This window comes from Mobula hypostoma, chromosome 9, assembly GCF_963921235.1.
Source record: "Mobula hypostoma chromosome 9, sMobHyp1.1, whole genome shotgun sequence".
Classification (NCBI taxonomy): Eukaryota; Metazoa; Chordata; class Chondrichthyes; order Myliobatiformes; family Myliobatidae; genus Mobula; species Mobula hypostoma.
Window position 1 is genome coordinate 48,562,318 of NC_086105.1, and position 27,125 is coordinate 48,589,442.

A 27,125-nucleotide genomic window follows, 5' to 3' on the forward strand; every position below is an offset into this window, starting at 1 on the left:
CTGAAATCTCCCCTTAACCAGTCTGCACCTATAACCCCTTGATGATGGATTAATTTTGAAGTAGCAGCTGGCATCCTCTTTACTTATATCCTTAATGATTTTGAACACATCTATCATGTCTCCTCTCTTTCTATGTCTACTTAGGCGAAAAAGATTCAATTCTTTCAATCTTTCTTCATTCCTTGAAGATATGGAATGAGTCTACTTACCCTTCTCTGGACTCTCTCCAGTGCCTTCATATCCCTCACACATGGAGACCAAAATTGGACACAGTATTAAGGCATGGTCTCACAAGTGCATTATACGGCCTAAGGAGAACGTCCCTTGATGAACTGCACTGAGTGCATTCTATAGCCCAACATTCTGATAGACTTCTCAATCACTTCTGTGTATTGTCTAGATGTTGTTAAATGTTCCTCCAGCATTTTGTTTGTGTTGCTCAGTGTGAACTTGTCGAATATCTTTATGCTTAGAGTGTGACGTCTGTGTATTCATGCCTTGTATTTTTTTGAATGCTCATTAATAGAATATGTGTTACTCAAAGGAGGGGTGGGGGCACTTGTTGTCCACTTTTTATTGTTTCTTGCTGAGCTGGTGTTAAGCCGCCACTTTGCTGAAAGGGCTGGTTTTGCACTATCTCAATCGATCAGTCAATAAATGAGCACAGACAAAAAAAAGAAAAAAAGCATCCTTTGTCCTGTTTGGCAAAGGACGGAAGGTGGGGTGTTACGTACCCCGTAACTGGGTTGCCAAACCAGCAGAAATGGAATGCTCGTTGGAGTCTGGATTACTAGGAACTAATAAAGTTTCATTAAAGACATAAGTAATACAGTACACTAATTGTAAGGATATCAATGTAACAGGTTAGCAATGATAATACATGCATATACACAGATATAGGGTAATAGGAATCAACTAAGCTCTATCGCAGTCTAGGGGTAAAATGATCAGTCTTAAGTGAAGCAGAGTTCAGTTCAGTTTAGTGCAGTTTTCAGTAATCACTGTTGTTGTGCCGTTGGAGGGAGGGAGGGAGAGAGAGAGAGAGATGCAATTTGGTTCAGGCAGACCTTTGATGTCTTCTAATCCCTGCTGTGGTCACCGACTGTGACCCCTCAGTTCCGGATACGATCGTTCTTCCGTGGTGAACCCGGCACCTGGGCAAGGGCGGGCACACACCCCAGGTTCCCACTGATCGTACCTTTAAACCCTCTGAGCCTCTGGTTGGTTCCCGCGGACTGGACCTCCAAACTCCCACCACTTGTGGGAGTACACTGCTCTTTCCAGGGTCTCGTGGTGTGTCGCGTGCCTTAGCAAACCTGCACTGTTTATCCCCCTGCTGGGGTATCACCTGTCCATCAAACTTCAAACAGTTCAGGTTCAAAGCAACCGGTCTGTCAATATTCTGAATTGTGTTTCTTTTCCGTTAATCCCTTTCTTCTCTATTACTAGCATTTTGAACGTTTCTCCATTGTCTTTCTTAGCTCTCTCATTAGCATCAATCGTCTGATAGCTTTGCTTGGCGTCACAGGGGTTATAGTGTGGAATAAGGCAAGGCAGACGTGGTTTAATCTACACAGCAAAAGAAAACGCTTTAAACCAGGGGTGGCCAACCTGGGATCCATGGACCCCTTGCTTAACACTATTGATCCATGGCATAAAGGTTTAGGAAGTCCTGACTTAAATGGCCTATAGATCAGGCTGTATCTCTGCAAGGAGGAACAGAGTCAACATTTCAGGTTGGAGACCTGCCCTAAGAACTGAAAGGGGCAAACAAACCGTGAGAAAACAACACGAGAAATGCAGAGCTGGAGGACGTGTCCAGAATTCAGTCCTCACTCCAGAAGCTTGCCACATAGTGTTCTTCCTCCAGCTTGCATTGGACCTCACTGTGACAAATATAGGAGGCCACAGACTGATCGGTCAGAGTGAGAGTGGGGTGAGCAATTAAAATGGCAGGGAACAGGAAGCTTTAAGTTTACCTCGGAGACCCTGTATGTAGAAGGGGTAAATACAAGGCAATCCTGAGTGCAGCAGTATCACAATTTAGTTACACAGTCGTTGTACAATATAGCATGGAAACAGGCTCTTTGGCTTATTGAATCTGTTCCAACTCTCAACCACCTGTTTATATTAATCTTGCATTAAATCCAGCTTTAATCTCCACAATTTCCAAATCACCTAGGGGCAATTTACCCTAAACCAATTAATCTACCGACCCACGCTTTTGAGATCAAGAAGGAATCTGGAACACCCTGAAGGAACCCGTGCGATTCCTGGGAGAACACGCAAACTGCACACAAAAGCCACTGCAGAGGTCAGGATTGAACCCATGTCTCTGGTTCTGTGAGGCAATAGCTCTACAAGCTGCACCGCTTGCCACCCCTTTTAGGGGGTAGTTGACAGAAAAAGGCAGCTGGAACATGAGCTGTCAAGTGAAGAAGTAGAATGTGTGGTGGATTCATGCCATATTAAAAGGAAAGAAATGTTCTTTCTGGCCAGCAAGTATTCTTTGGGTGGAAGATTCATATTGAGAGTGTATAGGTTATGAAAGGTATAACAAACAATCTTACTGACAGAGATTGGCTCTGCAAGATATAACATGCTTACTGATGTGGTGACTTCAAAGGAGACGGAAGATTTTCCTTTCCTTGAGACAGTGCAGGGATTGTGACAATACTTGAATCTGAGCCACATGAAACAGCAGAGAGCAGTAAATTCAGCAAGTATAGTCAGTAAATGAGAGTAAGTAATTGATAATTACATTTTGATCATGTGTTTTTGGGCCGACTGAGTGATCTGGCGCTTTTGCAGTCTCCGAAGGAATTTGGTGTCGTTGAGAGCGAGGTTGAGAACAGAGTATATGGCTTAATGGTGGAGCGCGAGCCTACGATTGGCTCCATTAATCACCGATATTGCTCTGGTAGTGTTGAAATTGCGGGGGCCCTGGCAGAAATGTTTAAAATGTCGCTGTCTACGGGTGAAGTGCCGGAGGATTGGAGAGTGGCTCATGTTGTTCCATTGTTTAAAAAAGGATCGAAAAGTAATCCGGGAAATTATAGGCCGATAAGTTTAACGTCAGTAGTAGGTAAGTTATTGGAGGGAGTACTAAGAGACAGAATATACAAGCATTTGGATAGACAGGGGCTTATTAGGGAGAGTCAACATGGCTTTGTGCGTGGTAGGTCATGTTTGACCAATCTGTTGGAGTTTTTCGTGGAGGTTACCAGGAAAGTGGATGAAGGGAAGGCAGTGGATATTGTCTACATGGACTTCAGTAAGGCCTTTGACAAGGTCCCGCATGGGAGGTTAGTTAGGAAAATTCAGTCGCTAGGTATACATGGAGAGGTGGTAAATTGGATTAGACATTGGCTCGATGGAAGAAGCCAGAGAGTGGTGGTAGAGAATTGCTTCTCTGAGTGGAGGCCTGTGACTAGTGGTGTGCCACAGGGATCAGTGCTGGGTCCATTGTTATTTGTCATCTATATCAATGATCTGGATGATGATGTGGTAAATTGGATCAGCAAGTTTGCTGATGATACAAAGATTGGAGGTGTAGTAGACAGTGAGGAAGGTTTTCAGAGCCTGCAGAGGGACTTGGACCATCTGGAAAAATGGACTGAAAAATGGCAGATGGAGTTTAATACAGACAAGTGTGAGGTATTGCACGTTGGAAGGACAAACCAAGGTAGAACATACAGGGTTAATGGTAAGGCACTGAGGAGTGCAGTGGAACAGAGGGATCTGGGAGTACAGATACAAAATTCCCTAAAAGTGGCGTCACAGGTAGATAGGGTCGTAAAGAGAGCTTTTGGTACATTGGCCTTTATTAATCGAAGTATTGAGTATAAGAGCTGGAATGTTATGATGAGGTTGTATAAGGCATTGGTGAGGCCGAATCTGGAGTATCGTGTTCAGTTTTGGTCACCAAATTACAGGAAGGATATAAATAAGGTTGAAAGAGTGCAGAGAAGGTTTACAAGGATGTTGCCGGGACTTGAGAAACTCAGTTACAGAGAAAGATTGAATAGGTTCGGACTTTATTCCCTGGAGCGTAGAAGAATGAGGGGAGATTTGATAGAGGTATATAAAATTATGATGGGTATAGATAGAGTGAATGCAAGCAGGATTTTTCCAGTGAGGCAAGGGGAGAAAAAAACCAGAGGACATGGTTTAAGGGTGAGGGGGGAAAAGTTTAAAGGGAACATTAGGGGGGGCTTCTTCACACAGAGAGTGGTGGGAGTATGGAATGAGCTGCCAGATGAGGTGGTAAATGCGGGTTCTTTTTTAACATTTAAGAATAAATTGGACAGATACATGGATGGGAGGTGTATGGAGGGATATGGTCCGTGTGCAGGTCAGTGAGACTAGGCAGAAAATGGTTTGGCACAGCCAAGAAGGGCCAAAGGGCCTGTTTCTGTGCTGTAGTTTCTATGGTTCTATGGTTCTAATGCCGATTAAAGTGTCAACCAAGATTGTTCAGCGTCATCTGCCTGTGTTTGACCGGTGTGTGTGTGTCTCTCGCTCTCTTGTCGGAGGAAGGTGCAGGAGCCTTGGGTCTTGGGCAAGGTTTGATCAGCACAGGTTGCACATTTGACTCATTTTTAGTGGACTCTGCAGTTCATGTTTTATTTTAATTTTTTGATTGCTGTTTTGCATGATTTTGATTAGGGTACTTCTGTGCAGACTGATCCTGTGGCCTGAAGTCAACAAGCAACGCAGTGCTAAATTGAATTGAACTGAACTCCACTGAACATCCCTAGACTGTTTCAAGGGCTTTGCAGTTTGACATTTCATAATCTATGTGTTATTTGCTCTTTTTTTTTGCTGTTTGCACGATTTGTTCTTATTTTTGCTGTTTGTGCATTGGGTGTTTGATGATTTATTTGAATGGGTTCCATGTTGTTTCTTTGTTTTGTGGCTGCCTGCTAGGGGACAAATCTCAGGGGTGTATACTGTGTACATACTTTGATAATAAATGTACTTTGAATCTTTGAATAATATGCTTCTCAAACCTGTTGTAAAGTTTTTGGTTTTTGCGCTAAGATATAGGAGATGTATGTCTGAAATGATGAATAGACATAACTTGTTCAAATGGCATCATATTTGGTCTGATTTACAAGATTGCAACCTCAATGGAAAAAGAATACCTGCAAGATTCATTTTCTTGCGGGCATTCTTATTAGAACAATAACTCAATGAAGAACTAACAGTGACAAGCAACTAATGTGCAAAAGAAGGCAAACTGTGCGACTACAAAACTAGTAAATAATACTAAGAACAAGAGTTGTAGAGTCTTTCAAAGGGAGTCCGTAAGTTGTAGAATCAGTTCAAAGTACATTTATTATCTAAGTATTTATACATTATACAACCTTGAGAGTTATCTCCTAACAGGCAAACACAAAACAAAGAAAGCCAAAAGAACCCATTAAGGAAAAAGGCTATCAAATGCACACGGTTGTGCCAAACCAGCTAAAAACCAAATCAAAAACACACAAACACGAATCCCTCCTACCTGTACCGTGTCCATATCCCTCCATCTTCCTTACATCCATGTGTCTATCCAAAGGTCTCTTAAAAGCCTCTAATGTATTTGCCTCTACCACCATACCAGACATCCACAACTGTCTCTGATTGAAATGTAGTAACTGTTCCTGAACCTGTTGGGGTGCAGGACCTGAAGCTCCTGTGCCACCTCCTTGATAGCAGCAGCGAGAATGGCCTGGATAGTGGGGCGTGGGGTCCTTGATGGATGCTGCTTTCTTTCGTTAGTACTCCTTGTAGATGGCCAATGGGTTATGCATAGTGAAGGTCATATGTCACCCATATCCATTGGAAAGATCGTAGTGCCTTGGTTAATGATCACAGCTTCACTAAGCCATTCTTAGCAAAGAATTGGTGATTTCATTGATGTCAACTTCCAGGATGCCCTGATGGATAATTTTGATATCCTAGCGTGACTTTGTGGTAATGGTCTTTCAAACAAAATCGAGTTGCTTGCTTTATCTGTTGGAATTTGCATTTATTTAAATCTTATATCCATCCCAGAACGTGAGGGAGTAAAAATCTTTGTGTTATGACTCTGTTGCAATGTACAGACATGTGAATTTATAAGTCTAATGGCTTAAAGAAAGAAGCTGTCCCATAGCCTGTTGGTCCTGGCTTTAATGCTGCGATACTGTTTGCTAGACGGAGGCAGCTGAAACAGTTTGTGGTTGGGATGACTGGTATCCCCAATGATCTTCCAGGCCTTCTTTATGTACTGCTGCTGTAAATGTCCTCAATAGAGGGAAGTTCACACCCACAGATTTGCTGGGCTGTCCGCACCACTCTCTGCAGTGCCCAGCGATCAAGGTTAGTGCAATTCCCATACCAGGTGGTGATACAGCCAGTCAGGATGCTCTCAATGGTGCCCCTGTAGAAGAATTTGAGGATCTCGCTGACCATCTCGATTCTGAGGGGGTTAGTGAAAGCAAGATATTTTTCCACATCATCATCGGAAAGATGATGATTGTCCAATCAGAGCTGCTGAAATTTATTTAGGGATGTAGCAAGGAACACTATTTAAACCGGGCCACAAACACGGGCTGTGTTTGGATCATTTCTGAAAAGTGTTCAAAAGCAGATGTGCAGGCATTTTGCAATGGAAGATTTGAATTGTCTGCTGACCTATGGGTCCATCTCCATTGCTCTGGGAGGATGGATTTTGGATGTGTTGCAAACTGAAAGTCTGTTACCAGTAGCTTCACGGACTGGGTCAGGTGTTGATAAAAATTTAGAAGAACGAGTGTGCTCATGGAATATTATATTCAGTTCTGGTTACCTCATTATAGAAAAGATATGGAATCTTTAGAGAGGGTGCAGAGGAGATTTACCAGGATGCTGCCTAATGAGTTAAGGTTGCGTGAGCTGGAGATTATTCTTTTTCTGGAGCGAAGGAAAATGAGAATTGACTTAATAGAAGTACATAAGATAATAAGAGGCATAAATTAAATGGACAGCCAGAACCTTTTTTTCTGAGGGTGGAAATGACTAATACAAGGGGTTTATAATTTTAAAATGACTAGAGGAAAGTATACAGGGGATGTTACAGCTAAGTTGTTTACACAGAGTGGTAGGTGTGGGGAATGTGCTGCCAGATGTGGTTGGTGGTAGAGACAGATATGTTAGGGGCATTTAAAGACTCTTAGATAAGCACATGGATGATAGAATAATGGAGGAGTATGTAGGAGTTACACTGATCTTAGAGGATGTTAGAATATTGGTACAAGATTATGGGTTGAAGGGCATGTATTGTAATCTTCTCTGCCCTGTACCTGAATGGTTTGCCAGGAGTGCAGAAGATTAAGTGCGCATGCGCCGGTCGTGCATGCAGCCTGTTACAGCCATTCGGATCGGATTCTTACTTTTTAACTTATGTTATTTTTTGTATTTTTTTTTCACGGTAACACGTCGAAGCTGCACCCTCTCTAACATGCTGGTAGAGAGAGTTTTATTTGGGTTTTTAGTGCTGGAAATAGTTACATCCCGACATGTGGGACAGAAGCATGGTCGCATTGTTTATTCCAGGGACCAGCTGCTTGCGCTAATGCCGGCCGGTTTAGCGAGCAGAGCGGCGGACACCCCTGCTGAAATCTGGAGGAAAACACACAGAGGATGCAGAGGGGGATCACAAAGTCGAAGAAAGAGGACCGGGTCGAGACAACAGAGACTTATGGAGAAGAGTTTGGTGGGTAATAAAATGGACGAGTTCATGGCGCTAGCCAGGCGTCAGAGAACATTTCGGGAGTGCAGTGTTATGTGTTTCACTGGAACGGGGCTGCACGAGGACATACCCGATCAAAACTTCTCCATGGACGGCTTCTAGACCGTTCCGGCTGACTGGAAGTGCACTGAGAGCGGTAAGCATAAAGGAGTTGGGTGCTTACTGTTCTGGTTAACAACAGATGGTGCAACCCGGGTCATATTACGATTGAGGAACGTGTTTGTAGACCGGATATTGAACTTTTTACTGTTGGACTTTGGCCACATTCCACTGAGATTCAACACTGGGCGGCATGGGAGGTCGTTCCTGCTTGTGGCCATCGAACTTGCAGCTCCTCCCGTGAAGGGTCAGACACCCTGAGCCAATAGACTGGTCCTGGACTTTTTTTCCATCTGGCATAGTGTGCATTTTGTTGTTTGATTGTTTGTGGTTTTTGTATTGCTATATTTATGCTCTATTCTTGGTTGGTGTGGCTGTAATGAAACCCAATTTCCCTCGGGATCAGTAAAGTCTGTCCGTCTGTCTGTCTGTCTGTCCGTCTATCCGTCTATCCAACCACACCAAAGACACCATAGTGACTGACGTAGCTATTTTCAGAGTTCATGTCAGCTCTTGTCATTAATCTGCATGTCACTAATGCTCTCTCAAAACAGTTAGAAATCAAGTCTGTGAGATCCGGTGCAATCCTAGAATTTGTATCAGAAGAATCTTGTGACAAGCGGTATACCTGTGCGGTTAATGTCCAGTAGTGGAACACACTTCATGTTTGTTTCAGTATTCCATGAAATACAGTAGTACCAGCCTATAATTGGTACCTTTATAATCAGCTTGCTGCTAACTGTGCAGCTGGAAGGTTTTACATCTTTTACAGGAAGCTTCGAAGAAGCAAAGTTTGAAGGGTTGTACCATTTTGGCAGAAAATCAGCAGTTGGTTACTTTCCTTAAGTGTCATGCAGTGACAAGTTATACCCAGCAGAGCTGTTGATGCATTGTAGACTTCCAGTGCAGATGGGGTGGAAAAGTGTGTTAAGAGCAAAGCACATCATTATAGGTCAGGGGTTCCCAACCTTTTGTATGCCATGGACCCCTGCCATTAACCAAAGATCCCGGGGATCCCAGGTTGGGAATCCCTCTTCTAGATGGAGCAGTGGTGAGATATACGACTTCTGTAGTTTGAAATAGTTATACAGGCTGGAGAAGGAAAGGTCAGAAATGGCCAAGATGATCAAATATTTGCAGCAAGGGACTGAATAGGAGGGGGAACTGTGTGATGATGAACTTGTTGCAAAAGTGGATGTAGATTCCTATCTGCATACCAAAAGAGTTAGTAAGTAGGTTCAGGACTGGGAATAGACTTCTAGATGCTAAGGGACTTTATGATATTCTTACACCAAAAATATCAGCCAAGATTGTGCTAAGTAGAAGAGCAAACGTGAAAGACCAAATGGTCCACTTCTGCTTCTATTTTACCTAGGAAAAATAGTCAGGATAGCTGTTCCATTGCTTGAGAGGAGGTAATGAAGTGTGCACTCTTGTCCTGACGTTCTTAGCTTCTTCTAAGTTATATTTCAAAGTTGCCACTAAGTTCATACAGTGTCAAAATACACAACAATTGCAGCTTATCAGTTTGGCTTCTGAAATGTTCATATTGTTTGCACAAATAAATGAGAGGAATGTACAAGCTATTAGCCCATTAACTGCTCTTAAGCAAAATGCCATTGTACCATTGTATTTTTTGTATTTTTAATGTTATATAGCCAAAGTATGTTTGGATGTATCATCCAGCTGTGACTGGTTAATGAAGATAGGTGCACTCTCTCGTTTTTCCATGGTGCTCTCCACTTTGTGTTCCTTGCCAAGGACAGACTCTTTTGGTGCCTTGCCAAGATGGCTTAAATTATCAGTTCTGCAGCTGTACCCCACATTCCCTTGAAGCTCACCTGGTTCTGTTTTCCCGTAAGTACACTATTTTAAATTACTGAGTTCAGAAGTTATGCACCAATGTATACCAATATCAGAAATTAATAGTAATAGTGCGATCACTCGAGTTGAGTGGGATGTTCTCCAAACGGGATGTCTGTTGGTGGGTCCTCAAGTGGCTGTATAGGCTGATCTGTGGTCCAAATAACTGGGATGTTAAGGTGGATATGCTTAATGACTTTATTTAATGTGGGAAGGTTGATGCACAGACAGCTGCCACACCCCTTGAAAGATGCAGGTCGGGGCCCAGTGGAGTTTAGGAGAACTGGGGAAGCTTCACTGCTGCTGCCTTGCTCGCCTGCCTTCTGCCAGCTCTACTGTTGAGGTTTTGGTCAACCTCCCCTTGACCGTACCACCATGGGTGACCCTACCAGGAGCTAAGCACCAAATAGCTACAGGGGTATTGCTCTCCAGATCTTAGGAACTCTCAAACCTTTTTTCCACCACGACAAGGTGACAATCCTCAGAAGAGATCAAGAATTAAACATCCTTGTGAATAGTCAGTAGTGGACAAGTTTGCAAACATCGGCAGCTCTCTCTCAAGCTCAGTCAACATTGATGGCAAAGTCAATAACAGGATAAGGAAAACCAGCTCAGATTTTGGAAACCTGAGAAGTGTGGGAACAAAGGGGAATCAACCTGAAGGCCAGCAGAAGATAATCACATTGTTGTCACACCCACTTCACCCCATGCTTGTCAGTGTACTGGAGCCATGCCAGACAGCTTAAGCATTTCTTCATGACCTGTCTTCACCTCAAGTGGCAAGACAAGATTTCAGACAACCAGCTTCTATACCAAACACTTCTCAGCATTTACACATTGTTGAAAAAATCTGGGCTTGTTCTTGCTGCAGTTTAGAAGAATGTGGTGGGGGTTGAGAAGTACCAGGCCCACTTTCTATGTGCAAACTTTTCAAAGGAAAGTACTGTGCCACTATCTTGCTTATTTCTTTGCTGTTGGTTCTGGCGACCATCCACACGCTATTTGTAACCAGTGAATTTTCCAGCTTGCTTGCTGCTGCTTTAATGGAACATTGGAGCAGAGTTAGGCTATTTGGCCCATTGAGTCTGCTCTGCCATTCCATCATGGCTGATTTATTATTGCCCTCACCTCCATTCTCCTGCTTTCTCCTTGTAAACTTTGATGCCCTTACTAATCAAGGACCTTTCAACTTCCGCTTTAACTATACTCAATCACACGGCCTCCACAGAGCATCTGTGGCAATGAATTCCACACATTCCCCACCCTCTAGCTAAAGAAATTTTTCCTCATCTCTGCTGTAAAAGGACATCCTTCTATTCTGAAGCTGTGCCCTTTGGTCCTAGACTCCCCTACTCTAGAAAACATTCTCCCCATATCTACTCTACGTGTCCACTTGATCTTCCCCATGACTCTAATTATAACCTTTGTTTCTGTGTCTGTTTTATACGCAATTGTTGTGTTCCTCCCACTAGGCCTGACCTATAGCAGCTTTCTCAGATCTAAATATTGTGGAGTGCAAAATTAGGGTGCTGTCAATCCTTTGCAGATGAGAGTAGTTGGAAAGCAGTTCAGTTGGTTTGGATTGTGCTCTTTGGTCATTGCATAATAGGCCTGCTGTCCTCTTTGTTGTATAGATTTTAGTCATCTATCTGCACTGAAATACCTGCCTTGAGCTGTGGCTGGTTCAGAGGCACATTTCTCACCCCCATGGACACATCACTATTGCTTCATAAAGTTTGCTCAGACACGTGGTGGTCTAAGAGCGGGGATTCAGTCCACCTGATGTCCTTTCCATTTACTGTTTCGGACTGTGCCCTTAAGTGAAAGTGGAATCCTGTCACCAAAAGGGCAATGTAGCAATCACTTCTTTCATGAACATATCCCCTGTGCCATCTGGATGTGCAAAGTAAATTTATGTCACCATTTACTTACATGAGATTCATTTTCTTGCAGGCATTCACATTAGAACAAAGAAATACAATAGAATCAATGAAAAATACAAAGACTGAAAGATATGATCAGAAGGCTTTTCTCTTGTTGGTTGACTTGTCATTTGTTATAGAGGTGGCCCTTTAAGACTTGCCTAATCCAGTCATTGGTTGTGCTGCGAAGTCATATATTGATGGCCAGTGAATCTTCAACCCAGAATATGATGCACTCTTGCTGTGCTCTCCTAAATAGCATTCATTCATTAAAACACTGCATGGACTACACTAGATGACCCATTATAGGAAGGATGTCAAGTCTTTAGAGAGGGTGCATAAGAGGTTTAACAGGATGCTGCCTTGATTAGAGGCATTTGCTATAGGGAGAGGTTGGACAAACTTGCATAGTTTTCTCAGGAGTGGTGAAGACTGAGTGGAGTCCTGATAAAAGTTCATAAAATTATGAAAAGTATAAATGTTCAAAGTACATTTACTATCAAATATTAATTACACAACCTTGAGATTTGTCTGCTTACAGGCAGCCACAAAGCAAGAGACCTGAAAGAACCCAATTCAAAAAAACAACACCCAATGCACAGAGAGGGGGTAAAAATACACCAGTCGTGCAAATAATAAAAGCAAGCAACAGCATTCAGAACAAAATTGAGTCCATAGACACGAAGCTTGGAGCTGCCGGTGCAGGCCCATGGACTATTTTTTACTGAGGGTTGAAATATCTAGTGACAGAGGCATGTGCTTAAAGTGAGAAGGGTAAAGTTCAAAGGAGATAGGAAGGGCAGTTCTTTTTTACAGGGAGTAGTGGATGCCTGGAATGCACTGTCAGGGTGGTGGTGAAGGCAGATATAATAGTGGCATTTAAGAGGCTCTTAAGCACTTAGAGTATGCATCAAATCGAGGGATATGGATCATATTCTGGCAGAAGGGATTGGTATGATAAGGTGTCATTAGTTTAATAGTTCATTGTCGTGTTGTGTGGTCTGTTTGTCTTACTTGTGGTGCATTTTGGTCATACTGAGTGATTTTCTGGTGTCAAGTCTCAAGTGTTATGCCTGAGCTTCCCCAGAAAGAATCGCACTGCAATGATTGCATCACCCTGAGGCTTGGTGCACAATGTTTGATTTATTGCCACTGTGTTCTTTGTTCACTCAGTGAACTTTATGCCAACAAGGAACTCCATTGCACCTGGCTATATATGACAATAAACTAATCTGATCTGAATCTGGCTCCCAAGGATACAATGCCATGGCCACCATTGTCATTATAGTGTATTTCAGATGTATTAATTTAATCGAATTTGAAGTCTGTGGTGTGGTTTGATGTAAAAGCACCTGGCTATTGGTCCAGGATCTGGGATTACTAGTCCTTTATCCTTGAGTTAGTCTTATTGCAGAATCTGCCTTTTTTTTTCTTGCTATATGATTACTAGGGATGTCTTACTGGGATAGCCAGCATAGTATGTTGGGTCTGGGTATTTACATGGTCAGTGCTGGGGAACAAAGGTGTGGTGTAAACCTGTCATTATTGGGATTGAGAATGACCTACTCAAACCCGATGATGACCGGTTTACACTGATCTTTGTTTTTGGTTTTGTGGGTTCTGAGGTGATGGATAGCCCAACGTAACTGTTATAGGTGGGGCAAAAGTATCTGATGAAATGGGTCTAGTTTGTGTGTGGTTTTCTGTTCTTGGCTTTTATATGTTACCAGTATGCAGATTTGAGGTTTCTCACTACCCTCTGAATGTTCCTTCTCCACTTTGGTCTTGGGCCAGGGTTCTCCAGATCATTTTATCTCTCCAAGAAGCCCTCCTTTGAATTATTTCCTCAGTGCATCAGGTAATCTCTTCCTGTGACAGAGCTTAGAATAGAGCATCCACTGTCAGCGATGCAAACAGTGAGGTTTGTCCAGCAGAGCCAATGGAGTGTGATTACGGCCTCCGTACTGGGCGTTTGGATGTTAATGTTGGATGCTTAACCTTCCTTTGGATTTGGAGGAATGTTGTCTGTAGCATCTCTCCCATCCTTTAAAGAGGCTGCTGAATGTAGTTCATATCTCAGAAGTCAGGGATCACTGATTTTTATGCTGGGCTTCGGTACCCAGAAAATAAAAGCTGATTTTTGCCCTTATTTGCCCAAGTGGAATATCTATTAAGTATACAGAACAGAATAAATACTTGGGAGCATAGAGAACTGCTTCTGGTGGTGAAGAGGCTGAATATCAATAAAATCCTTTTGATGCTACAGAACAATTAAACCTGGAAAACCAAGAAAGTGCCAGGAGTTTTATGTAGAGGTAGTCATACTACAGGTTTTGACTGTAGTAGACTGTAATACATAGGTTTTGATGAAAAAGAGAAAGCAGCTTCCCAGTTTAGCAACTTGAGAATTTCTGCTCGTCGTTTGTTACACTGAGATAAGCTGAGCCTTTCTTCGACTGTGTTTGCCAACGTTTTCTTGTCTTGAGGCTGGGAAAAGTAAATAATTCCACATATTTGCTATCCAGACAGTGTACCTTATATGATGGTGGATGGAGGTCCTGGAAGTTGACACTTCATGTTCATTCTGAACTCTCCTGTCAAGGAAAACCGCATTGCAAAGTATTATAGTGTATCTCAGCAGTGAGTGAGTGGGAGAGACTTTCAAAGTACACATCATTGCAGGCAGGCTGTGGGACAGGGTGCAAGCTGATAAAAGCGATGAGGGCGATTGAAACATTGAGACGAATGCAAAAGTTTGGAGATCATTTGGGTGCATCGGCTCTCTGCAGTCTTCGAGAGGATTCCTAGAGACAGGCAGGCAGTGCGCACAAACCTCATGGCTGGCAGTGTGCAGGATGGGATGCAAGCTGATGTTTGACTCCATTTTGCCAATTAAAGCTTCTGTTGTGCGCCAGTAAGAGAGACGTGGGAAATTGAAACTTCGAGGCGAATGTGGAAGATGAGTGCCAGCTGCCTGTCTTGTGATCACTTTGCTACCGGAGAGGGGAGAGCCTGCTGCTGTGCCTGGAGAATGTTACCCAGGTTTTCTGTGTTTTGGATATGGACTTGGACTATAGACTCTTTTCAGTCTTATAGCTTTTTTATATTCTGTGTTTTTCGCCTGATCTTTCTCGTTTATTTTTGTATAGGGAGGGGGGTTTGGGAGTCGATGTGTGTGTTTGTTTTTGTGCGGGGAGGGGAGATTTGAGGGTTGGTGATCGTGCTGCCTTTCTTTTCTTTCTTGGTTTCATGGCTATCCAGAGAAGAAGAATTCAGAGTTGTATACCTTGATAATAAATGATAAGCCTTTGATATAAAACCTTGTGATCTAATTTCTGGCAGGTATTTTCAGGAAAATTAAAAAAAAAATAGAAATTATGAAAATGTATAAATAACAAGGACTGGCAACAACCAAATGGTTCTACTTATTATCAGAGAATGTAAACAGCATACAACCTGAAACACTTGTCTTTGCAGACATCCACAAAAAACAAGAATCCCAAAAGAATGAATGACAGAAACACGTTAGAACCCAAAGCTCCCTCCTTCCCCTGCGGAAGCAGCAGCAAACAAAATGCATCAACCTCATCCCTACCCCCCCCCACCTATTTCAGCAAGAAATGTCAACACCCACCATCCTTCAAACAATAGCAAAGCACCCAAAGCAAAACCACGATCTGCTGTCACCAGAAACTATTGTTTACCAGACAGTTCGATTATGGCACAGGCTGTCTCTCCCACTAATGTGCAAAACAAGAGAAATCATGCAAATTATGATGTAAGTGTTTAATACTGAGAACATGAATTGTAGAGTCCTTGAAAATGAGTTCATAGATTGTGGAATCCGTTCAGAGTTGAGGTGAGTAAAGTTATTCATACTGGTTCAGGAGCCTGATGTTCGTAGGGTAATAACTGTTCCTCAACCTGGTGGTGTCGGTGATTGCTGAGAATGAAACTGGCTTGCATCCTGATTAGGGAATCGAAGAGGCTGAGTGATACTTCACAGAAACTGGATCTTCGACCCACTGTATCCATGCTGACTGTTAAATACACACTTATACTAATCCCATTTATCAGCACTTGGTATGTGGCCTTCTGTGCTTTGAGTCAAAGGTTCAAAGTACATTTATTATCAAAGTATGTATGCAGTATGCATTCTTGAGATTCGTCTTCTCCACAGACAGCCATGAATCAAAGAAACCCATTCCAAGAGAAACATCAACTTCCCCATGCGCAGAGAAAAACAAATTGCGCAAACAGCAACAAAAAACACAGTGAAAATCAATGAATATAAAACATAAAATTGAAAGAGTCCAGGCATATTCAGTTCATCTCAGTTCACTGTCTGCAGGCCACAGTCAAGATAGTACCTAAATATCATGAGAGTCTCTGCCTTCAGCACCCTCTCAGACTTCATTCCAGTTTCAAGCCACTCTCTGGGTTGAGAAGGAAAAACTTTTCAAATGGCTTGATCTTACCTACCCTTTTCTCTTCCTCAAAACACCACTCAGTTCTCCAGGTAATTGGAACCAGTTGTTTACATGCTGATACAAATACAGATGAACACGTTCAGGTTACTATGAATATTAGATTAGATTATGAGGACATGCAGTCCTCTTTTATTGTCATTTAGTAATGGATGCATTAAGAAATGATACAATTTGTTCCTCCAGAATGATATTGGGGTAAAGTTTCAAAAAACTGCTCTTGTTTTCCCTGGAAAAGAGACTTCAAAGTTGCCTTCCCTCCTCTGTCCCTCCTTTGTCCACCATGTGAAGGAAAACATTTGAGTCTCAGCACCCCATGGCTGAGTGTGTCAACTTAGCCTTGAGTCGGAGAGTTTTAAGTTGAAGTGTCACTTTACGCTCTTCAGCACATAATCAAAAGTGAACAGTGAGTGATTAATCCACTGCTTTGGAAAAAAAACGATAAAAATAAAGCTTATCAGCCTTTTCAATCTGTAAAATAATCTAAGGATTTACTTTGAACAAGAGCAGAGGTTTCAAAGTTCAAAATAAGTTTATTATCAAAGTGTATATATGTCACTGAGATTCAATTGCAGACAGTCACAGTAGAACCAAGAAAAACAGTAGAATCAATTGAAAACCACACATGTAGACTGACAACCAAAGTGCAGGGAAAGACGATCCACAAATACAATAAATAAATAATCCTGAGAACATGAGTTGTAGAGTCCTTGAAAGTCAGTCCATAGGTTGCGGAATCATTTCAGAGTTAAGGTGAGTGAGGTCACCATACTGTCAGGACGCTGGTAGTTGATGAGTAGTAACTGTTTCTCAGCCTGGTGGTATGGGACCCTAAGCTGCCTGTAGCTCCTTCCCTTTGGCAGCGGCAAGAAGAGAGCATGGCCTGATGGGAATCCTTGATGATGGATGCTGCTTTCTCGTGGCAGCTCCCCTGGTGGAGATGCTCAATGGTGGTGAGGGCTTTTCCTGTGATGGACTGAGCTGTATCCATTTTTTGTAAGCATTTCCATACCAGGTAGTGATGCTAACAGTCAGGATACCCTCCACTGTGCATCTATAGAAGTTTCTCAAATTTTCAGATGATATGCTGAACCTGTGCAAACTCCTAAGAAAGTTGTGTTGTGTTGCTCAATATTAATCAGGAACTGCTTTCTTCCCCTTTGCCATCTGAGTTCTGAAGTCTGTGAACTTTTTAATTCCTTTTTTTTGCATTACTTACTTATTTTGTGATTTATTGTGATTTTGTTTTTTTCACTGTACCACAACTGCAAAGCAACACATTTTTAGTCATATAAGACCATGATAGTAAATCTGATTCTGGTTCTTATGATTGCCTTATCCAGTATTCTCGACAAGAACAAGAGATAGAATCATTCATCTTGTTGTGCTTATATCTTCCGATGTGCAAGTTGGCTATGGTGTTCCCTCATTACAGTGGTTCCTTCACATGTATTCTTTTATTGGCTATAACGAGTTATGTAATTCTTGTAGTTTTGAAAATCAGTATTATAAAGAACTAGAAATGAAGTTTATTTTGTTGGCTCTGGGGGAAGGGTTTTGTGGCCTACTGCAGCTGACACAGTTGCTGACTTGCCTGAAGCTGGGTGAATCAGCCTATGTCAGGGAAACGAGGCTTTAGCCATTGTGTTTTACAGTGGCTCCAGATGGTGGGCTTATTCCCTAGGTCATAGAATCATACAGCATGACAGCACAGACACAGGCCCTTTGGCACATCTAATCTGTGTCAAGCTGTCTTTCTGCTAAGAATCATTGACCTGCATGTGGACCGTAGCCCTCCATACTCCTCCAGTATACTTATTGCAATTTCTCATAAATGCTGCAATCAAATCTTCATGCACCACTTTCACTGGCAGCTTGTTCGACACTCTCCCCACCTCTTGAGTGAAGAAGGTTTTCCCCAGGTCCCGTTTAAAAATTTCACCTTTCACCCTAAGCCTATGACCTCTATTCTAGTCTTACCCAACCTCAGTGGAAAAAGCCTGCTTACATTTACCCTATCAATACCCTTCATAATTTTATATACCTCTATCAAACCTCCCCTCATTCTCCTACATTCTAGAGGGTAAAGTCTTAATCTATTTAACCTTCCTGTATAAACTGGGGTCTGTAAGTCCTGGCAGCATCCTTGTAATACTTCTCTGTATTCTTTCAATATTGATATCTTTCCTCCAGGTAGGATACCGGAGCTGCACCAGTGTCTTGTACAGCTTCAACATAGCTTCCCAACTTATTTACTCAATACTCAGATTTATGAAAGCCAAGATGCCAAAAGCTCTCCTTGCGACTCTATAGACTCTGTGACGCCACTTCGGGGAATAATAGATCTATATTCCCATATCCCTTTGTTCTACCGCACTCCTAAATGCCCTACATTCACTGTGTAAGACCTACCCTACTTTGTCCTCCCACACTGCACTACCTCGCACTTGTCTGCATTAAATTGCCATTTTTTTTCCAGTTGGTCTAAATTTGCTGCAGGCTTTGACAGGCTTCCACACTGTCCTCTATACGCCCAATCTTGGTGCTACCCTCAAGTTTTCTGATCCAGTTTACATATTATCATTCAAATCATTAATATAGATAACAAACAGCATGGATCCAACACCAGTCATTGTGACACACTACTTGTCCCGACCTCCAGTCAGAGGCAACCTTCTGCTTCCACTTTCTAGCTTCTCCCACTAAGCCAATGATGAATCCAATTTACTGTTTTATCCTGAATACCAAGCGACTGAACCTACTGCATCAGCCTCCCATGCGGGAATTTGTCAGAGGCCTTGCTAAGGTCCACGTAGACAGTGTCCACTGTTTGTTCTTCTTCAGCTTTTCTGGTAGTCTCCTCAAAAGGAGACGGGAGGAGAAGATGGCAGCGCGACTCAGCTGTCTGGTAAAATGATATTGTATCTTATTGTGATATTATGATATTGTATGTTAAGTAGGGGCCGTGGACAATTCTGATTTGATGAAGACAGATGTGAGAAGCAGAGGAACATCTGGAGAAATTTCTGAAATGCCTAGTTCGCTGCCATTGCTACTGTGCGATCAAGAATCTCCAGAGGGAAAGCCCCAAAATACCCAGCTTTGCCTGCTGCTGGCGACCGAGGCTGAGGTCGAAGCGTTCGGATAGAGATGGTGCTCGGTACTCGGTGTCGGAGGGCTGATCAGAGCTTGAAGTTTTTGGACGACTCAGAGTCGGACTGTGGTCGGGTATGGCAGGGAGAGTTTTCTTCCTTCTCTCGTCTGCGTGAGATATGGGACTTTCGAGAGACTTTGAACTTTTTTTTACTGTGCCATGGCCTGTTCTTCATCAAGTTATGGTATTGTTGCACTGTTGTAACTATTAGAATTAGAACTATTAGAACTGTTGCACTGTTAGAATTATGTGGTTTTTGTTAGTTTTTCAGCCTTGGTCTGTCCTGTGTTTCTGTGATATCACACCGGAGGAATATTGTATCATTTCTTCATGCATTACTAAAGAGGACTGCGTGTCCTCATAATCTAAAAAAAACTTGTATAAGAATAGTTGTCATGACCTACCATGTACGAAGTGATGTTGACTATCCCCACCCAAGGCCTATTTATCCAAATACTACATCCTGTCCCTCAGAATACCATCCATTAACTTACCTAAGGCTCACTGGCCTTATTTTCCCAACTTACTCCACTAGGCAACAAATTCTTTCAAAAGTGTTGCTTCCTCAGAAATTTTTATTTATGATAAGCTGCTTGAAGCCGAACCCAAATATAATTTCAGACTACTTGTATCAGGAGTGAATTTGGAGCCAGCATTGAATGATTCCAGTTGCCCTGATACCGTTTCTCCGTGACCGCCTTGCCCTGGTGAAGCCTTTCACCATGCTCGTCACTGACAGCGCCACAATTTACAGGGAAGAAATCTAAATGGGAATGAAGAAAATGAATCTTTAGTGACATGTTGCACTTCATGGTTCTGTCCGCTTGAAGCATGTTTGTCAATCAGCTGCACGTAGATTGGTGCTCTGTAGTTGCCAAGAAAATTTTCAACAACATCCTTGAATTCCTTCCATGTGATTTTTTGCTGGTCCCACTAGAAGTTCTTCAAATTGCCTGTTATTGATGACCTGTTTGATTTGTGGACCAACAAAAATGCTTTCCTTAATCTTTGCACAAGTTATTCTGGGAATCATCGGTCTCAAATATTGAAATTATTCATGGAAATTTATAGCCTTTCTATAGCCGGTCCTGCCATGCGGCATCTGCCCTGCCTATGCACGCCCAGGCAAGCCTGGATAAGATAGAAAACATTTCAGCTTATATTGTGGGCAACATTTTAATTGGCTTGAATTTTGAATTGAAATAACAAATATAGGTGATTTCAAGAAAAAATTGTGCACGAAAGGAAAACTTCATGCTGATTTTTGTGATCAGCAGTCCAAACCCCATAAGATACATGCAAAAATATTCACCCAAAAGAAAAATCTTTGTTGTCTAGTGTTCTTAGAGCCTTTACTGAACAACCAGAACATTAGCTATCCTCCAGTCCTCTGGCACCTCACCCATATTTTTGACACCTCTACTAGAGCCCCTACAATTTTTGCACCAGTCTCCCACGAGATCTGAGGGGCCTCTCTCAGGCCCTGGGGATTAATCTACCCTAATTTTCCTCAAGACAGCAAGCACCTCCTCTTCTGTAATTGGAATACGGTACATGACCTCACTACTCTTGTGCCTCAGTTCTGTAGACTCTACATCCATCTCCCGAGTAACTAAGATGCAAAAAATTCCCTTTAAGATTCCCCTCGACTCTTTTTGGCTCCATTCATAGATGATCATACTGATCTTCAAGTGGACCAGTTTTGACCTTGGCTATCCTTTTGCTCTTGATATGTCTGTTGTAGCTCTTGGGATTCCCTTTCATCTTGGTTGCCAGAGCAAACTCATGCTTTCTTTTAGCCCTCCTGATTTCCCTCTTTAGCTTTATCTTGGATTTCTTGTACTCTGCAAGTGCTCATTTGTTCTTTGCTGCCTACACTTGCCAGGCACCATCTCCTTAACTAAGGCCTCAATACCCCTCAAAAACTAAGGTTCCTAGACCTATTAGTTTTTCCCTTTATTCTAACAGGAACTTGCATACTCTGTACTGTCTATATTTCACTTACCAAGCATCCCTTTGCCAGAACACAACCTATCGCAATCCACATCTGCCAGGTCCTTTCTGATGCTATTAAAATTGGTCTTTCTCCAGTTTAGAATCTCAACCTGAGGATCAGTCCTATCTTTTTCAATAATTATCTTAAAACTAATGAAATTATCACTAGATCCAAAGTGTTCCCGCACACACACTTCTGTCACCTGCCCTGTCTTGAGCCCTAATAACAGATCTAGTATTGCACTGTCTCTAGTTGATTAAGGAAACATTCTATGAGGAGTCAATATGTGGCAAGTTAAAAATCACCAACAATCACAACTTTATTTTTCTGCAGTTGTCTTAATCTCTCTACAAATTTGCTCCTCTAAATCTCATTGATAATTGGGAATCCTATAATATAATCCCATTAGCGTGGTCATCTGTATGGTTTTCTTCAATTCCACCCATATATCCTCTGTTGATGAGCCCTCCAGTCGGTCCTGTCTGAACACTGCTGTGACGTTTTCTCTGACAAGCAACGTCACCTCTTCTCTCTTAAGTACCTCTCCCTCTATCATGTGTATAACAACAGAACTGTGGAACATTGAGCTGCCAGTCCTGCCCCTCCTAAAACCAAGTCACACTAATGGTTACAATATCAGAATGCCACATACTGATCCATGCACTAAACTCATCTGCCTTTCCTACTTGCATTGAAGTAGACAGGACTTGGAGCATTAGTCCCACCATGCTGAAGCTTTCCTGTCTTTGTATGTCGGCTTAACATCTACTTTTCCAACAACCACTTCACGAACTGTCTTGTCACTTTGGTTCCCATCCTCTTGCAACTCTAGTTTAAGCATTTCCCTCTGAACACTGCCCTAGAGCAGCACAAGTAGACCTTCCTACAATTGCTTTGGCCCCCCTCCAATATAGATGCAAACTGTCCCTGGAAGAGATCCAAAAATCTGAAGCTGTCCCTCCTGCATTATCTCCTTAGATATACATTGATTTGTATTGTGTTCCTATTCCTCACCTCAGTAGCACCAGACACAGGTAGCAATCCTGAGATTAGCACCTTGGAGGTCCTTTCCTTTAACTTAGTGCTAACTGCCTGAACTCACATTGGAGGACCTTGTCACTCTTCTTGTCTTTATCATTGGTACTGCCATGGACCACTACCTCTGGCTGCTCACTCTTCCTCTCAACAATGCTATGGACTCAGTCCGAGATATCTGTGACCTTGGCATCTGGGAAGAAGCAGGCTATCCAGGAATCTCGTTCTTGTCCACAGAACCTGCTGTCTGTTTCCCTAACCAAGTAATCTCCTGTCATTACTGCTCACCTCCTTCTGCACCCCCTCCCCATGAGTCATAATGCCAGAGACCTGATTGCTATGGCTTTCCTCTGCTAAGTAGTTCCCCCACCGGCAATAATATACAAAACAATACCTTATTATTGAGGGGACCACCACAGGGGTACCCTGCATTGGCTGCCTGCCCCCTTTTCCCTCTCCTGATGGTCACCCAGTAACTTGTATCCTTCACCTTTGGTGCAACAACCTCCCTTTATCTCCTATCACTCAATCAATCCATCTCTTGAATGAGCCAAAGGCCATCCAGCTCCAGCTCCAGTTTCCTATAAGAAGCTGCAGCTTTCTGCAGGTGGAGTTATCAGGGTCACTGGAGGTCTCCTTACTTTCCCACATCTCACACGAGGAGCCCTCCGCTGCCTGGCATTGCCATTGCTCGAGTCATTTGAGAACAATTTCTCCTTGGTTGTTTAAACTGAATGATAAATGTAAGTTGCTTAATGTTTCGCTATGTCCTGAACTTAGTGCGGTGCAGCTGTTTCAAGGTTGGCAACTGTCTCAGCTCTATGTGTTGCAGTGTTCCTGTCATGGTGATCTGGCTTGTACCCACACTGTGGAATTGATTGTCACTGGGCTCTTTCATGGTGGCTGTGCACAGAAGGCATCTTTCTGAGCAGCAGTAAATGGACCAGGCAGTCTGGGTAAATAAGGAGACTGTCGATAAAGGATGTGCCAGTGCTCTGTGTTCTGCCTGGCCATGTCTTGCACTTAAACTGGATATAGGTAATCAAAGGATACAACCAGATCACCTTCCTGCTTGGATAGATGCCATTTGAGTCATTCCAACCCAACACTGCATGTCTGTGCCAGTTGCCTTGGATACACTCCCTCCCTGGCTTTCTATGTTGACTGGTGCAATCGCTTGACACAATGTCCTGCAAATCATCCATGTGTCTCATGTGTATGAGGTGCTTCCTCATTGCTCTCTGGCGAATTCATGGACTGCTGCAATCTGTAGTGTGAAGCCAGTGCAACATTAAGTGGAGAATTGGGCTGGTTAGCCCATCTGTTGAATGAGAGACTCAGCATTGGCCACCTTTCATCTTCCTGGTTCATTCTTCCTCCATATTTATATAGACCCTCTTTAATGCACTCATGTTATGCTTAACTGGACTGCACATTTTGATTCCTCTAGTAATGTGGCTTCCTGAATTCTGAACTTAACTGCTGCTTCAGAATGTCCAAGCTGACCTTTATACCATCCTGGAGACTGTGGACTATAACATCCAGGAAACTATCTGTCCAGTACAGAGTACTCGAGTTTTATCCAGCTGCTCCTTGCTGGTGTCCTCTTCAGGTCTGTCTCCACCTTCTACTCTGCTGCCACTGCTTTGAATTATTAAGATGGCCCGTGCAGTGTAATTCTGATAATCCAGCATGCTTGAGACTTTGGTGCTGGATTGACAGATTCTCTACACTGTTGGATGTAATTTCTATGACTATTTCAAAGACCTTTTTCTTAAGATGTTACGCGATATGATAAATTTTCCAGTGAACAAATTAGGATGGAAGGAAATACCCCAGAGAGTGGAAGGAGAAAGTCATAGAAACATACAGTGGACACGTGCCCAACTGATCCATGCTAATCGAGATTCTCATCCAAGCTCATCCTATTTGCCAGTGTTTGACCCATAACTTTCCAAACCTTTCTTATTCATGTACTTGTTCAAATGTCTTTTTAAAAGTTGTTATTGTACCTGCCTCTACTATATCCTCTGGCAGCTTATTCCATGTGCCCACCAATGGAAACACCAATGCCTTTGGACTGAAAATCCTACAAAAGGTAGTGGATTTGGCCCATTACATCACAGGTAAAGGCCTCCCAGCCATTGAGCACATCTACAAGAAGCACTGTCATAGGAAAGCAACATCGGTCATCAGAGATCCCCACCACCCACGCCATGCTCTCTTCTTGCTGTTGCCATCAGGTAGAAGGTACAAGAGCCTTGGGACTTACACCATCAGGTCCAAGAACAGTTACTACCCTTCATCTGTCAGCCTCTTGAATAAAAGGGGATAACTATACTCACTTGAGATGTTCCCATAACCGATGATCTCACTTTCAAGGACTCTTTATCTTATGTTATCATTATTTGTTTTCTATTTATTTATATTTGCATTTGCACAGTTTGTTCTCTTCTGTACTCTGGGTGATCTTTCATTGGTCCTGTTATAGTTACAGTTCATTAGATTTTATGAGCGTGCCCATAGGAAAATGAATCTCACGGTTGTACTTGGTGTCATATACGTTCTTTGATGGTAACATTTATCTTTAACTTTGACCCTCTGTCTGATCAAGTTGTCCCCCAGATCCCTTCTATATCTTTCCGCTATTCCCTTCAACCTATGCCCCCGAGTTCTTCGTTCCCCTTCCCCTACCCTGCGGAAAAGTCATGGGATGCCTGTATTCCCTCGCAGTTAGTGCAAACATGCAATGGGTCTGGAAGGGTGAATGGATGTCGCCTTCAGTTGCATTTAACATTACCATGTGCCAGGCCATGGAAATTTGTATTTTCACTAATGATCTGCACTTTGGTGGTGATTGTGTGTCCACCAGATCATCTGATTGAAAACACGTAATTGATGTTTGGCTTGCAGTGTAAGGTAGGTACAAGTTCTCCGCCAGCATGTTAGTCATATCGTTTTGATTGATTTGCAAGGTCAAAATCAATGGTAGCTCTTCAGTGCATTGCCTGCCATTGGCATTCACTTACAGCTGAACCTGTAAGCTAAAGGCCTTTGATATCAAGTTATCGAGTTTTATTGTCTTGAGTTTTGCAGCACGGAAGCAGGCTTTTCAGCACAACTTGTCCATGCTGACCGTGTTGCTCAGCAAACTCACCCGTCTGCCCACACTTACCCCATAACCCTCAACCTCTGCTTTCCATGTATTTATCTAGAAGTCTTTTAAATGTGCCCAAATCTACTAATATTTCTAGGAAAAAAAATTGCAAAAACAATTGTTGGGTGTGTGACACCTAATGGCATATTCTATTGGTACCATTGATGATGCGTGGTTACGTTAAACAAGCACAATAGCCAACATGCATAGGAAGTGACCTTGAAGGTTAGGATTCAATTCATGAACGTTCACAGCAATGCCATCAGCTCTGTGGGACTGTTCTGCAAGCGATGGAAATTGTGGCACTTTCTGTGCAGAGAATATTGTGCTTTTTTCAAATTACAAAACTGCACTTAACAAAACACTAGTGTGGGGGTTGTTTGGACTGCAATTTTTTTTTGTGGTATTTTCAATGGTTGTTTTGTAGGGTGTGAGAGTCAATGTCTCACAATTAGCCATGTGGTGAAACAGTGCTTAATTTGTTGTTCTACATTGTTAAATGAGAGGAAACATGGGTTGAAATGTGGTTTGTAAAAAATCTCACCCTCTGAGGCTACCTTACTTATTATGATACAGAGGTGGCCATTGGGTCTGTGCTGGCTCAAGCAGAGTAACGTCACGCTGTATCTTCGGACCCAAGCGCAGGATCACACAGACTATCAGAAGGGTTGAACAAAACTAGACATTTTATTAACAAAAGAGACAAAGCTAAACAGTAGAATTTACAAGGTCTTGGATAATTTGGAACTTCATTAGGCAAAAATCAAGATGACCACGTCAACAAGAGGTTAGCACTGTCCCTTTAAATACACTCCAGGGCACGAAAGAGTCTCTGCCCAGTTGATAAAACCCCATACTAATTACAAACTAATGAGTAACTATTCTAATAAGAGAAAAAAGTCCGCAGATTCCTAATTGGACACCTGCAAAGTCTCAGAGAATTAATTGGAAGTGATCACGGACAATTGCAACTTAAGCGTAAACTAGAGAAGACCTAACAATAACACATGAAAAACCAAAGCTCAACAATTCAGATTATTATATTTAATACAAATACAAAAAAACCCAGCAAAAATCTCAGAGCCCTCAGTATAGTCTACCGATGACTTGAGGTTGTGTCGGAGTAATCCCAATAATCCCATCTCCCCCTCCTTTCTTCCCTTTATAATCTATTCTATAAAAAGATGTGTTTATTGATATCACATGAAGATTGGAGTGAAAAGCTGTTCTTACTGGCTACCGATGTGGCTTTTGAAACCAAGTGGAGCACACAGCTCTGCTGGAAATTGAGGGTATTTACTCCCGTGCTGAGATGCAATTGGGCAAAAGATGTGCCGATGTATACAATACCACCACTCCTGGTGGTAACCAAATAGAACTTGTTCTATTTGTGGTAAAGTGACTCATTCTCATTGTAACAGTGGCATGGTCCATGCCAAATTCAAAATTAAAAACCTGTCTGGAAAGGCTGTTGGTCACAGGATCCATGTGATGCTGTACCCATGAAGAATTTAAAGTAAGGCTGTACATGAATTGAAAATAAACAGTAAAATGATTTTCAAAAAGGAAGCTTTTCCTTTGCGTGCCATCCAGACCAATCTTGCCATACATAATTCCGTGAAGGTCGTAAGAAGAAAACAATGCAGAATA

At 42.4% G+C, this 27,125-nt stretch overlaps 1 protein-coding gene and 1 pseudogene across 1 annotated transcript in view; both read left to right on the forward strand.

Annotated features, from left to right (window-relative positions):
• Positions 1-27,125, forward strand: part of LOC134351709 (transcription intermediary factor 1-alpha-like) — a 163,748-nt gene that overhangs the window by 34,639 nt on the left and 101,984 nt on the right. The gene's annotated exons all lie outside the window — the stretch shown is intronic.
• LOC134352211 (large ribosomal subunit protein eL33-like) lies at positions 26,244-26,990 on the forward strand (annotated as a pseudogene).